Source organism: Miniopterus schreibersii (assembly GCF_964146895.1).
Source record: "Miniopterus schreibersii genome assembly, chromosome: 4".
NCBI classification, from domain to species: domain Eukaryota; kingdom Metazoa; phylum Chordata; class Mammalia; order Chiroptera; family Miniopteridae; genus Miniopterus; species Miniopterus schreibersii.
In genome coordinates, this window is record NC_138105.1 from 30,037,853 (window position 1) to 30,049,179 (window position 11,327).

Consider the following 11,327-nt stretch of genomic DNA (forward strand, 5'->3'; position numbering starts at 1 on the left):
CCTCCCCCAGTGGAAGCCGAGGCCTACCATATTTGAGAGATATTGGTGGCACTCCTGTTTTGATTTTGTGGATATTACAAATCAAATAACTGGTCTTAGGTCCCTCTTTGCACTGGCTGCTAGAAAACTCGGGCTATGTGTGCAGCTCCCATCTGGTAAATACACATAAACTGGATACATGTTTCTATGGTCTGTCTGCCTCTTCAATCCCAGCTTCACCTCCTATTTCTTATTTTGTTTTCCCTTTTGTTCCGTTTACTTATCCAATTAACATTAACTTTGTGTCTTAATGCACCTTCAAGTTGCCTTAAACCCTTCCTGGAATAAAAAGCATGGCCGAAGAATAATTTGTTTTAGAAAAGCCTTTTGGCAAATCCTTATATCCATCCTCCAGAACTCTGGACGCAGAACAACATTTAAAGACTATCTCTAGTTTTCTTGCCATGAATATTTTTTTCAGTCTATAGCACAGAAACCCTTATTTCTTTACTCTTTCTGAATATATATCTGGGAAGAACAACTTGGGGCATCTGTAATAAATTTTCTCAGATTTGGTCTTCTTGGGCCATCTAAACCTTTTACACGGATGTCCTTATGTTGATGGACTTAAAATCCATCAACATGATTTTGATTCCCTGGGAGCATGAATCTAAAGCAGCAGTACAAAGCTTTAAAAAACACACACAAAACGAAACAAAGAAACAACACTGATTTTTTTTTTTAAAGCGAGTGAATGCAGGTTGAGGAAAATCCTACTTTACCAAGTCCCTCCATCTCAGAGCCTATTCAGTACTTGGAAAAATTCATAAGCTGGCAAAATAAAAGCAATTCATTTCTCCTTCAGGCTGGGAGCCAAGTCAAACCATTCTTTTAATTACAGGTGACTAATAACACCCTTAAATTTCTTACAAATAACGTCAGCCCCCTGCTGCTTTCTGACTGATGGAAGGTGATGAATGAAGACCTTTTAATTCAGCGCAGCTGGCTGCCTTTTGTTGCACTTCCTCTGCACGCTCGCCGCGCAGCTCCGGCCTGTTTTGTCAGATGTGCTGAAAACAACCTGCCTGACTGGAGGTGGAAACAGCCTTCGCCCAGAAGACGGCGGGGTGATGGAGGGCCCTGGCGGGACCGCAGCTGCTGCGGGCGGCGGGCGCGGTGGACCAGAGGCCGCCCGCTGCAGCGCGTGCGTGTGCGCGCGCGAGTGTGCTTGCATTGCATGGCTCTCCCGGGGCTGCCGAAGGCCCCTCGGGTCAACCTTGGAGGCTGGTAGAAAAATAGGTGACTTCGGTATTGCTGCCGATTTTGAGCTCCCTGCACCCGCCTGCACCCCCACCCCCCGCACCCCTACCCCGCACCCCCTTGCACCCCTGCACCCCCTTGCACCCCACCCCCTTGCACCCTCACCCCCGCACCCCCTTGCACCCCTGCTCCCCGTTGCACCCCCCTTGCACCTCTTTGCACCCCCCGCACCCCCTGCACCCCCAGCGTAAAATAGAGGGCCCACTGCCTGGCCCTGAAGTCTGTGTTGGCGCATGGACTTCAGGATGCCCCGGATCGAGGCCTCCCTGGAGCCAATCAGGTCTGGGAGCTGCAGGCCTCGGGGGCGTCTGGAGGGGGAGCTGACTTGCGGCAGGTTGCAGCTCACCGGCCTCTTCCGAGAAGGCACTCACAGCTTTTCCCTGGGAAGATCTGGAGAAGGAGTGGGTGGCACGGTTCCCGGGCTCCCAGCGAGCTTAATTGGAACGAGTCACGTGTGCCCGAGGGCATCTGGACCTTATCTCGCGGTGCTGATCTGGGTCTCAGGGGCACGAGGGTCGTCACCTGTAGTGTACAGCTCAGCACAGGCTCCAGAGATGGATTCTTCTCGCGCACGAGCGCGCCCGGGGCGCCAAGACACAGGGCCCCAAACCGGTTTCCCAGGACAGAACAAAGCCGTGGGCTGGCTGAGCTCTTTCTTTGCACTAGACTAGGTGGTTTTTTTTCAATCATCTTTATAAGATAGGTATTGTTTCCATTTTAGAGATTTAAAAACATAATAGCAAAACGAAGCTTGGAGGAAGGCTGGGAGGACAGGATTGTGAATTTAGGAAGATCTAGAGATTCGCACTCAGGTCTAGCTCGAAATCTTCTGCTCTTAGCCAAAGCTGACTTTCTTATCATTTTATCAGTGTGTCTAATAAAGCTAACAGAGCTCATTGAACAAGGAAACCACACACTGTACTTTAACAAATGTGTAATAATTTTGTGTAGAAGTTTAAATTATTAAGATTTATGTAACATGCAAGCATAATTTGCTAGAATTCTTTTATGTTTTCCTCTTCAACTCTTAAATGAAGGTAACCCAACAGTGATTACTTGGCTGGTATTTGCATACCAGGGGAGAAAGGAAAACAAGACAGCTGGCAAGAGAGGGTCTCTCGTTTGGAACTCTGGCTTCTTTCCAGTTGCATTTAAATTCCTCATGTGGAACCACACCACGTGATTAATTCACTCAATAAACTCAGTGATAGATCATCCGCTAACAAGTATCTAGTATGAAGTTAGAGAATTTAACACTTTAGGTCTGCAAATAAATGTTGTGTTTAGAGGATCTCTGAATATGATTAAGAAATGTCCTTTATTAGCTGAAACTCTGAGTAACTGAATTAAGCCCTATATATGTTTAAACTTCATTGCCCCAGCACTGCAGATATTTTGCAATGGATAATTCTTTCTTTTGGGGGACCGTACTGTACATTGTAAGATTTTTAGCAGCACCCTTGGCTTCTATCCACTAGTTGTCAGCAGCATCCCTCTCACAGTTGTGAAAACCAAAAATGTCTCTAGATATTGCAGAATGTCTCCTGGGAGGCAAAATAGCCTTTGGTAGATTACAACTGCTTTACAAGATGTATGACCATATAAAGCAAAAATTAAGTCAATAAAGCACAGAGAATAGAGGTGGTAAATTGAATTACATTGTTACATGGATCCTATATATTATATATGAAGTAGTTCAATATTGACTCTACTTAGTCTGTAATAAGTTAAAGATACACATTGTAATTCGTAGCTCAACCTGTAAAAAAAAAGTAAAGCGATATACTGAAAAGCCAATGGAGAAATAAAAATAGAATACTAAAAAAAACTCAAAAGAAGGCAGGAAAGAAGAAACAAATAAGCAACAAAAACAAAAAACGTATAAGAAAAAAAAGGCACACAATAGCAGACCTAGATGTAACCACACCAATAGTTGCATTAAATGTAAATGAACTATTTTCCCATTAAAAAGTAAATGGTGTCAGTCTGCATAAAGCAGAAAGACCTAACTATATGCTGTCTCCAAAAGATACACTTTAACAACAAAGGTACAAATAATTTAAAAGTATGAAAAATCATGTATCATGTGAATATAATTAATAATAAAACTGAACGTCTATGTAACATCAGTCACAAGGATGAATACATTAGGAAGAACTAATTTAAATGTGTACGTGCCTAAAAACAGAGTTTTGACACACATGAAGGGACAGCTGATAGATAAAAAGAGATAAAGGCAAATCCATAATAATATTTGGAGACTTTTAAAACACCTCTCGAAGTAATTATAGTCACGTTTCTCAGGGTTCCACAGAGAAACAGAGCTAATAGGATATATAAGAACCAGGATAGATCTTATTAAGTCATAAAACAAATCTTGGAGAATTTCAAAGGACTAAAGAGTACTAGTAATTATATTCAGTAACCAGACGGAATTATGTTATAAACCAATAGGATATCTAGAAAAGTTCTAATAGTTGAAAATTAAACAATAAACTTCTGAATAACCTGTGGATCAAAGAAGAAATCACAAAGAAATTAGAAAATATTTTGAACTGAATGCTGTTCAAAATATCAAATTTTGATATTTTGCCACAAAATTTTGATATGCCACAAAATATCAAAATTTGGGGCATGCAGCTGATATAATACTTAGAGGGAAATTTATACCTTTAAATGGGTATATTAGAAAGGGATAATGGTTTAAGATTAATGACCTAAGTTTCTACATTAAGAAACCATTGTAATTACCTTAAGTTTGTCATAAAACTATTTTAAGAAGTTAGAAAAAGATGAGAAAATTAAACTCAGGTGGAAGAAATAATAAGAGCAGAAATCACAGAAATAGAAAAGAAACAGAATTGAAAAATTTTGCAAAACCATGATTTTTTTGGTGGGTTTTTTGTGTGTTTTTTTAAGTTAATAAAATTTATAAATCCTAGAAGACAGATGAAGGTAAAAAGAGAGAAATCATGAAATTCTAATGTCAGTGTTGAAAAATGGGACATTACTGCACATCCTACAGAAATCAAAAGGATTTTTAAAAGATTTTTCTTAAGACGTACAACTTAACAAATCTGATATCAGGTGAAATAGGAAATGTAAATGCCTTATATAAATCAGAAAAGAATATACTGAATTTATTTTCAGGTTTTTTCTATAACTATATTTAAGGGTGTTGTTATATAATTGTAATCATGGGAATATAAATATATATAATATATTTCCTACATATATATCCTATGCATACATATACATATATATTCCATAATTGTGTTCATGTTTTTCATTCTCAAATAAAATGCTTATATACATTATGATGCTTGAAAACCTTACCACTTTTCTCAATGGAATTTTTTTATTGAATAAAGTAGACAGTCTGCATGGTGGAAGATTAGGCAGTTTCCTGGAGCGAATTTTTAAAAAAGCTGTATTTATTTTGAATAGGAAAAAAATAATGAAGCTAGTAAACATTTTTATTTGCCCTGAGTTTGACCTCATACAAAAAAGCAGATGTTTTACCATGGATCAAAAAGAGCAAAGAATAATACCATGAATTATAGGCAGTGACAAAGCTGCACCAGGCACCTGACCAGGCACCAGGGAATTTGAAACCAGTAAGGACTAAGCAATAATTTAAGCTGATTCCATGAAGTAAGTCTAGATAATAAATATGGATCCTACAATTGACTGTCAAGTGAGGCTGCACTGGACAGCTGAGATGGTGATTAGATTAAAGAGAAATAAGAAAGCTACATTTCCGTTGCAAATAGAAGTAATTATGTGTTACATTTGTGAGCCTAATGTATAATAATGGCTTCCTGGCTGAAGGACCTATCACATTTCTTTAATTTGATAAATCAGATTTAGTCTTCTCTGTGACCCCCTCCCACCACTTTTCTAATTTAAAACTCAATTTCCATAATTATGTGAGAGTCTTGAACTTATATTATTAAGGGCCCAGGAATAGGTCTGAGACCATAACAACTGCAGGCTCTCATCAGTTTCTCTGATTCTTGATGCTATTGAATATGTTTCGAGTCTTGTTTTTCAGTCCTTCCTCAGTCTCACTTATGTTCTGCCGAGTCATGCATGCCCTTGCCTACAGATGTGCGCACAGCTACTTTCACTGCTTCTCTGCCAGCCACTGTTCCTAACGTTGGTCCAATCTCCACCAACGCTCTGCTGCAGTTTCTTGTACAGAGCCCCATGTACAGCTGGGTGTTGGTCTCTGCCTCCCCCCCTTCCTCCATGACGTCCCCAGTCCCTTTGTCTTTGTGAGTCTCTGATTCACTGGGCTTTGATTTCCTTCCATAGAAGGCTGAGGGTTGTCAACTTCCAGTTACCTGCTTTGCTTTTGTAACTCAGTTGTCACCATTGGTTTCAATGGTGCTATCTCAGTGCAATGCACCCAAAGATCTTTTCTTCTACAATGATAAATGTTTACAGTCTTTTCTCCTTTTTAGAGATGCACCTTGACCAGGGCCAGGGATCCAAACCTAAAACCTGGGTATGCCCCAACTGGGAATCGAACAGGCGACCTTTCAGAGCATGGGAGAGGATGCTCCATTAACCGAGCCAAGCAGCCCGGGCTACAGCCTCTTTTCAGCTGCCTCGTGCACCGCTTATCAAACTGCCCCGAGGCCTCCTCACAGGCAGCCAGACCCGCAGCGAGGGCTCCCACCGCTCCTTGGTTTGAGCATTTCTATCCAGGCACTTTGAACAATGGTCGGATAGCTAAAAGAACTGGAAACCACCAATTCAAGTCTAACTCTCTAAGTGTGCAAAAAAGCAAGCAAGCAAGCAAAAGTTAAGGAAAATGACTAAAGACCTTAACCAACATCAGAGCCTAGGCCTTGCCTCTATTTATTCTTCTTAGTATTTCCACCAGTCATCTTCTAACTGATCCTCAACAGGTTGTTAATGTTATCATTATGACTGTTGTTAAAGAAAAGGCCTACCAAGGGACTTAGAATAGAAATTCACCTCCTGAATTTTAGTCCAATTAATGGTTATAAATGTTTGGTAAAAAATACCTTTTCACAACAGACTCTTTATTTCAGATTGAGGTTTTGTTTATGCAAAAAGATTACTGTGAAAAAACATGTACCTACATTTTACCTGTTTCTCCAAGAATCCTGTACACATTCAAATTAGGGTGTGTGATTTATTATGTAACAGCATATATTGCAAAACTAGAACTACCAGACACTGTTAGGCACTTGTGGCCTCTGCTCTAGGGAGCTCAGAAATTTCTTTTGTGCCTGGCAGGGTACGGAACCAAATACCTGGTCATGTAATCAGAAAACCCTTTTCTGCATTTCTTCTAATTTTCTTCAAGACTTTGGGCCAAAGTGGTAAAGATTTTATTAGTAGGCGCTGTAATAATGATGGCACTGGGAGGGACAGTGTCCTCCAAGAAGAAAATAATTGCATTCACTATTTTTAATCTGCATTGGCCAAAGTAATTGCTGTTTAAGACCACAATGATGAAGCTAGGAAGTGTGACATTTTCAATTTTCCCACCCAAACTAGTTTAAAATCTTGTTTAGAATTTGATATATGTTTTTATGATGAAATTCTTAATGGTTTTAATTTATTTGGCTTACGATTTTAATTATATATCCATTTTTATAACGTCTTGCAACTGTTCAGTATTTTGTCAGGTTGGCAAGCAAGAATATGTGTATTCCTGAATAACACTGGCTCTGAATTCTTTGTTTATTATTTTTAATAACTTCTCAAAAATCTTAATCAGAAAGGAGTCATAGAACAAAGAACTCCAGCCTGGACCCTACCATGAGGAACTGATTTTGGCTCTCTGAAAGCATGCTGGAGGATGAGAGCAGCAAAATAGGGTGGTGCTCCAACAGACTCCCTTCTGTGAAAACAACAGCTGGATGTGCCTGTGACCACTGGTGGGGGAGGGGAAGGATGGAAGAAACAATTTTTTTTTTTTAGTGTTGGAAAGTTTTCAGTGAAATCATGATGTCACCAGGATATGTTTTGTCTGTGACTATAATTTGCATAAGTTCCTTCCCATGGAACTGTGTACAATACAAAAGAATGCTTCATGGTACATTCTGCGTGGATGGTGCCAAGACTTTTAAGAGTCCATGAAGGAGACATCATGTACAAAGAATTTCTTTTGTAAATTCTCTCAAAGGAAGAACTAATGAGAAAGGAAAGAAACAGGGCGTGCAAGTCCTACAACTTCACATTGTATTCGTAGAAAGACTGGGGTTGTTTTGCATTCCTGATCATTGACTAATATTTAGCTTTGTACTCATATTTTTGAGAAGAGGACCCTCATTTTCTTTGATATTTATGGCTTGAGATAAGTTCTCATTGTATTATTATTCTTGTTATAATTACCTCATATATTTGGTCAAATTCCTGGCTTGGAAAGATTTTAATCATCAAGCAAAATGTATTTGGGACACATTTTTGGAGATTTATTTTAATATCAAGTTAAGGAATGTCTTGCAATAGAGCAGAGATATTCAAATATCAAATAAAATGTCTGGAAATCAAGAGCCATTGAGTTTGTAGCATTTCACACAGGAATTTTAATTCCAAAAAACTATTTGAACTTTGTGTATGTGATTCATGTTGCCTCCTCAGTACTGGTGTAAATCAGAAGATATAAATAAAATAATGGTGAGGGGGGTGGAGGCAAGTGAAGTGAGTAAGTGTCAGATACATCCAACTCTAACTACTTCAACATTTTTGCTAATTTAATATTAAAAATAATTTTTTTACATTTATCGATGACCTTAATTACTGGTAACATGAATGACTAAGTTATCTGAACCAGCACTCCCACTGAGAACAGGTAAAATTTCTAAAAGCATTAAAAGACAAATACAATAAGAAGACATCTCAGGACAACTTCTAACCCAAAGTAGGAACCTGGAGCAGTAAGGCAATGATTCAATGATTGAAGCCACTTTCATTTATTTATTTATTTATTTATTTATTTATTTATTTATTTATTTATTATTTCTTTTTATTTTTAAAATTGATTTTAGAGAGAGGAAGGGAGGAGGGGGAGAGAGAGGGAAAGAGAAACATCTATCGGTTGCCTCCGGCACCTGCCCCAACCAACTGAACCACACTGGCCAGGGAAACCACTTTTATTTTTGAAGGTCTTTGTTGAATGAGATAAACCTGATCTTCAGTTTTGCTGTCTGCTTTGGGACACGAAGGTCTGAACTCAAGGCTCAGGGTCACCCAGAGCGGGGAGTCAGGGTAGCTCTGCCCTGGAAGTTGGGAACCACCAAAAGCTATATCCTCAGGATACAGGTAAAGAGTAATTAAACAACCTCTTTTCCTCTTTACCCACAGAAAAAATGCAAAGAAATCTACCTTAACCCTGAGGCAAGCTAGAGGGAAAAACAACTTCCTGAGAAGCTGTAACCACATGCCAGCTCTCTCATGGATCTGTAGCACTAATTAATATCAACTAGTTATCAGACACAGCTAAAACTGTGAATTTAATTTTAAATGATTCTTAATCATTAAAATTATTGGTAGTATTCCCAAGTACCCGGCAGAAACAACTGTGAATACTTTCTGGAGGAATCTACCTTCTTCATCTGAGGCTTTGAAAAAACTTTCTCTTCTGGTTCCAGGTACTTTAGGGGCCATGAGCTTCAGTGCAGATATGACCAAGTCCAAGAACTAAACCACACATAACCAGGCTAGAAATGGCATCAAGAAATCCCATTCGCAAAGATACAAGTCTCTTAAGGGTAGACCCCAAGTTCCTGAGGAACATGAGCTTTGCCAAGAAGCACAACAAGAAGGGCCTGAAGAAGATGCAGGCCAACAGTGCCAAGGCCATGGGTGCATGTGCTGGGCTATCAAGCCCCTTGTAAAGCCCAAGGAAGTCAAGCCCAAGACTTCAAAGGATGGCAGCTGCAAGCTCAGTGGACTTTCCTACATCATTCACCCCAAGGTTGAGAAACATGGTTTTGCCCACATTGCCAAGGGTCTCAAGCTCTGCTGGCCAAAGGCCGAGGTCAAGGCTCAAACCAGGCCCCAGGCTGTGGCTGCCACTGTAGTCCCAGCTGAGGCTCTAGTTCAGGCTCCCAAAGGTGCCCAGGCCCCCACAAAAGCCCCACAGTAGAGGCCTCTGTCTGCCGATATAAGGACGGAAGAACTTGTGTGACCCCTGGGCTGCTGCCTGCATGAGACTGGTGTCCTCCTGTGCTATTTGTACAAATAAACCTGAGACATGATCTGTCCAAAAAAAACTATCACAAATTTTTTTTAAAAAGAGCATGTCACATAAGCAAGAATAAGTATACATGGAAAACATTCACATCAGCAGAACAAAGAGAAAGAACAGGCAATACAAAGATACCTACCAAAGAAAGCTCCTCTACTCCGGAAGCAAATAGGGAAAAAGAAGGATCTTCTAAGCCTTACTTTCTTCATACCCTGTGGCCGAATATAATCACAGTATTTTTCTTTCCCATCACTTTCTCTGTTCACTCATTTCTTTGTTTACAAAGAAATCCTTCTATCCTGCAAGAATAAGATTGACTTAAGGCCTCATTATTTCCCTTGAGGAAAATAATGGGATAAGAACAGATACTGGGGACCTTTTGAGATTATAATACAGAAATTCAACTAATCTAGTAAATAGAAACTATTAGATTGAACTATATAGAATTGCGATTTTCCCCAAGGTCAACAACTATTAAGTGAACAACAGCAATTTCATATGGTTCAAACAAATATATTAATTGAACTAAGCTGCTGTTTCAAAGGGACCTTAAATACTATTGTTTAACAATCCATATGTGATCAGGTGGAGTAGTTTGTGGTTTGGCGGAGTGGCTCTCTCATCCTCAGTATATGTCCTTCAAGTTTGCTCTAATTTTCCCCATTTCCTAGCTATCTAACAGAGTAAAACATGAGGGCCATGGTATGTACCTTTATCTAAAAACAGGGAGCACAGAATTGAGCACATCTTATTTTCTTATATCTCAACAGCCTGACATTGAAACTGAGGGTCCTTATGACTTTGATTAAATTAGATTTAAGTCCTAGCTCTAGAAATCATCTCTCTATATACAGAGTGGGGCAAAAGTAGGTTTACAGTTGTTCCTATGGAAAATAATACTAATTAATAAATAATAATACAGGAATAAACTCTGTGTTTCATGTACTCACTACTGGAAAACTACTTTTGCCCTACCCTGTATTAATAGGTAAAAACAGAACAAAAACATTTCAATAGAATTCAAAGACTATCACTTTTTATTAAATATAAGTTTGTATAGAAAAAGACATGCAGGTTATGATTATTATAATAGCTTTATTAGCCCAAAAGAATGTCACAACTGTAAACCTACTTTTGCCAACCCAGAAATCTAGCCTTTTCCTCCCGATAAACCATAAGACAGCAGAGGACAGTAGCCCAGACCTGACTAATGGTCACATGTTCAGGCCTCTGGCAGGCAAAAGATAACATCTTGACCTAAGTTATGTTTCAGTTCCTGAGCCTTAAGGTGGAACAACCCCCTAGCTACTTTCCCATGAGACCAGACAGAGGGACACCAGAAAGGACCTCAGAACTGTCCTCGAGAAATGTAGAAATGGTCATCCACCTTACTCACCTCTGACAAATCAGCTCCCAGCACTACCCCGAACTCTCAACTCAAGCAGTCTTATGATTTTGCCCTATAGAGTCTGTAACCTACGTGGCATTAGTTATAATTTTATATACCTTCTTGGCACTGGAGTTACCTAGGGACTACTTTCAAGTCTGTATATATTGGGCTTTGTTGCTAATATTTTACGTATAACTTAAATTCTTCTTGTATTATTTGAAATATATATTTTCAGCATTTTTGGGTTTGAGGTTTTCCTTTTCTTCTGTGACAAAATAACATTTGCAAATGCTCCGTGGACCTCAGTAAAGAGTTTATTCAGTGTGAAGTATACCGAGGCCTATGCCTGTCTATTATCAGGCAACCTGATTCGGGATAAATGCAGATCTATATTTTCATTATTTA

General features: G+C 39.4%; 1 pseudogene across 1 annotated transcript; it reads left to right on the plus strand.

The window, feature by feature from the left end:
• Nucleotides 1–8,965: 8,965 nt before the first annotated feature.
• On the plus strand, nt 8,966–9,430 carry LOC308555667 (large ribosomal subunit protein eL29 pseudogene; annotated as a pseudogene). The gene has a single exon. The product of its transcript is annotated as a large ribosomal subunit protein eL29 pseudogene (transcript).
• Nucleotides 9,431–11,327: the final 1,897 nt, after the last annotated feature.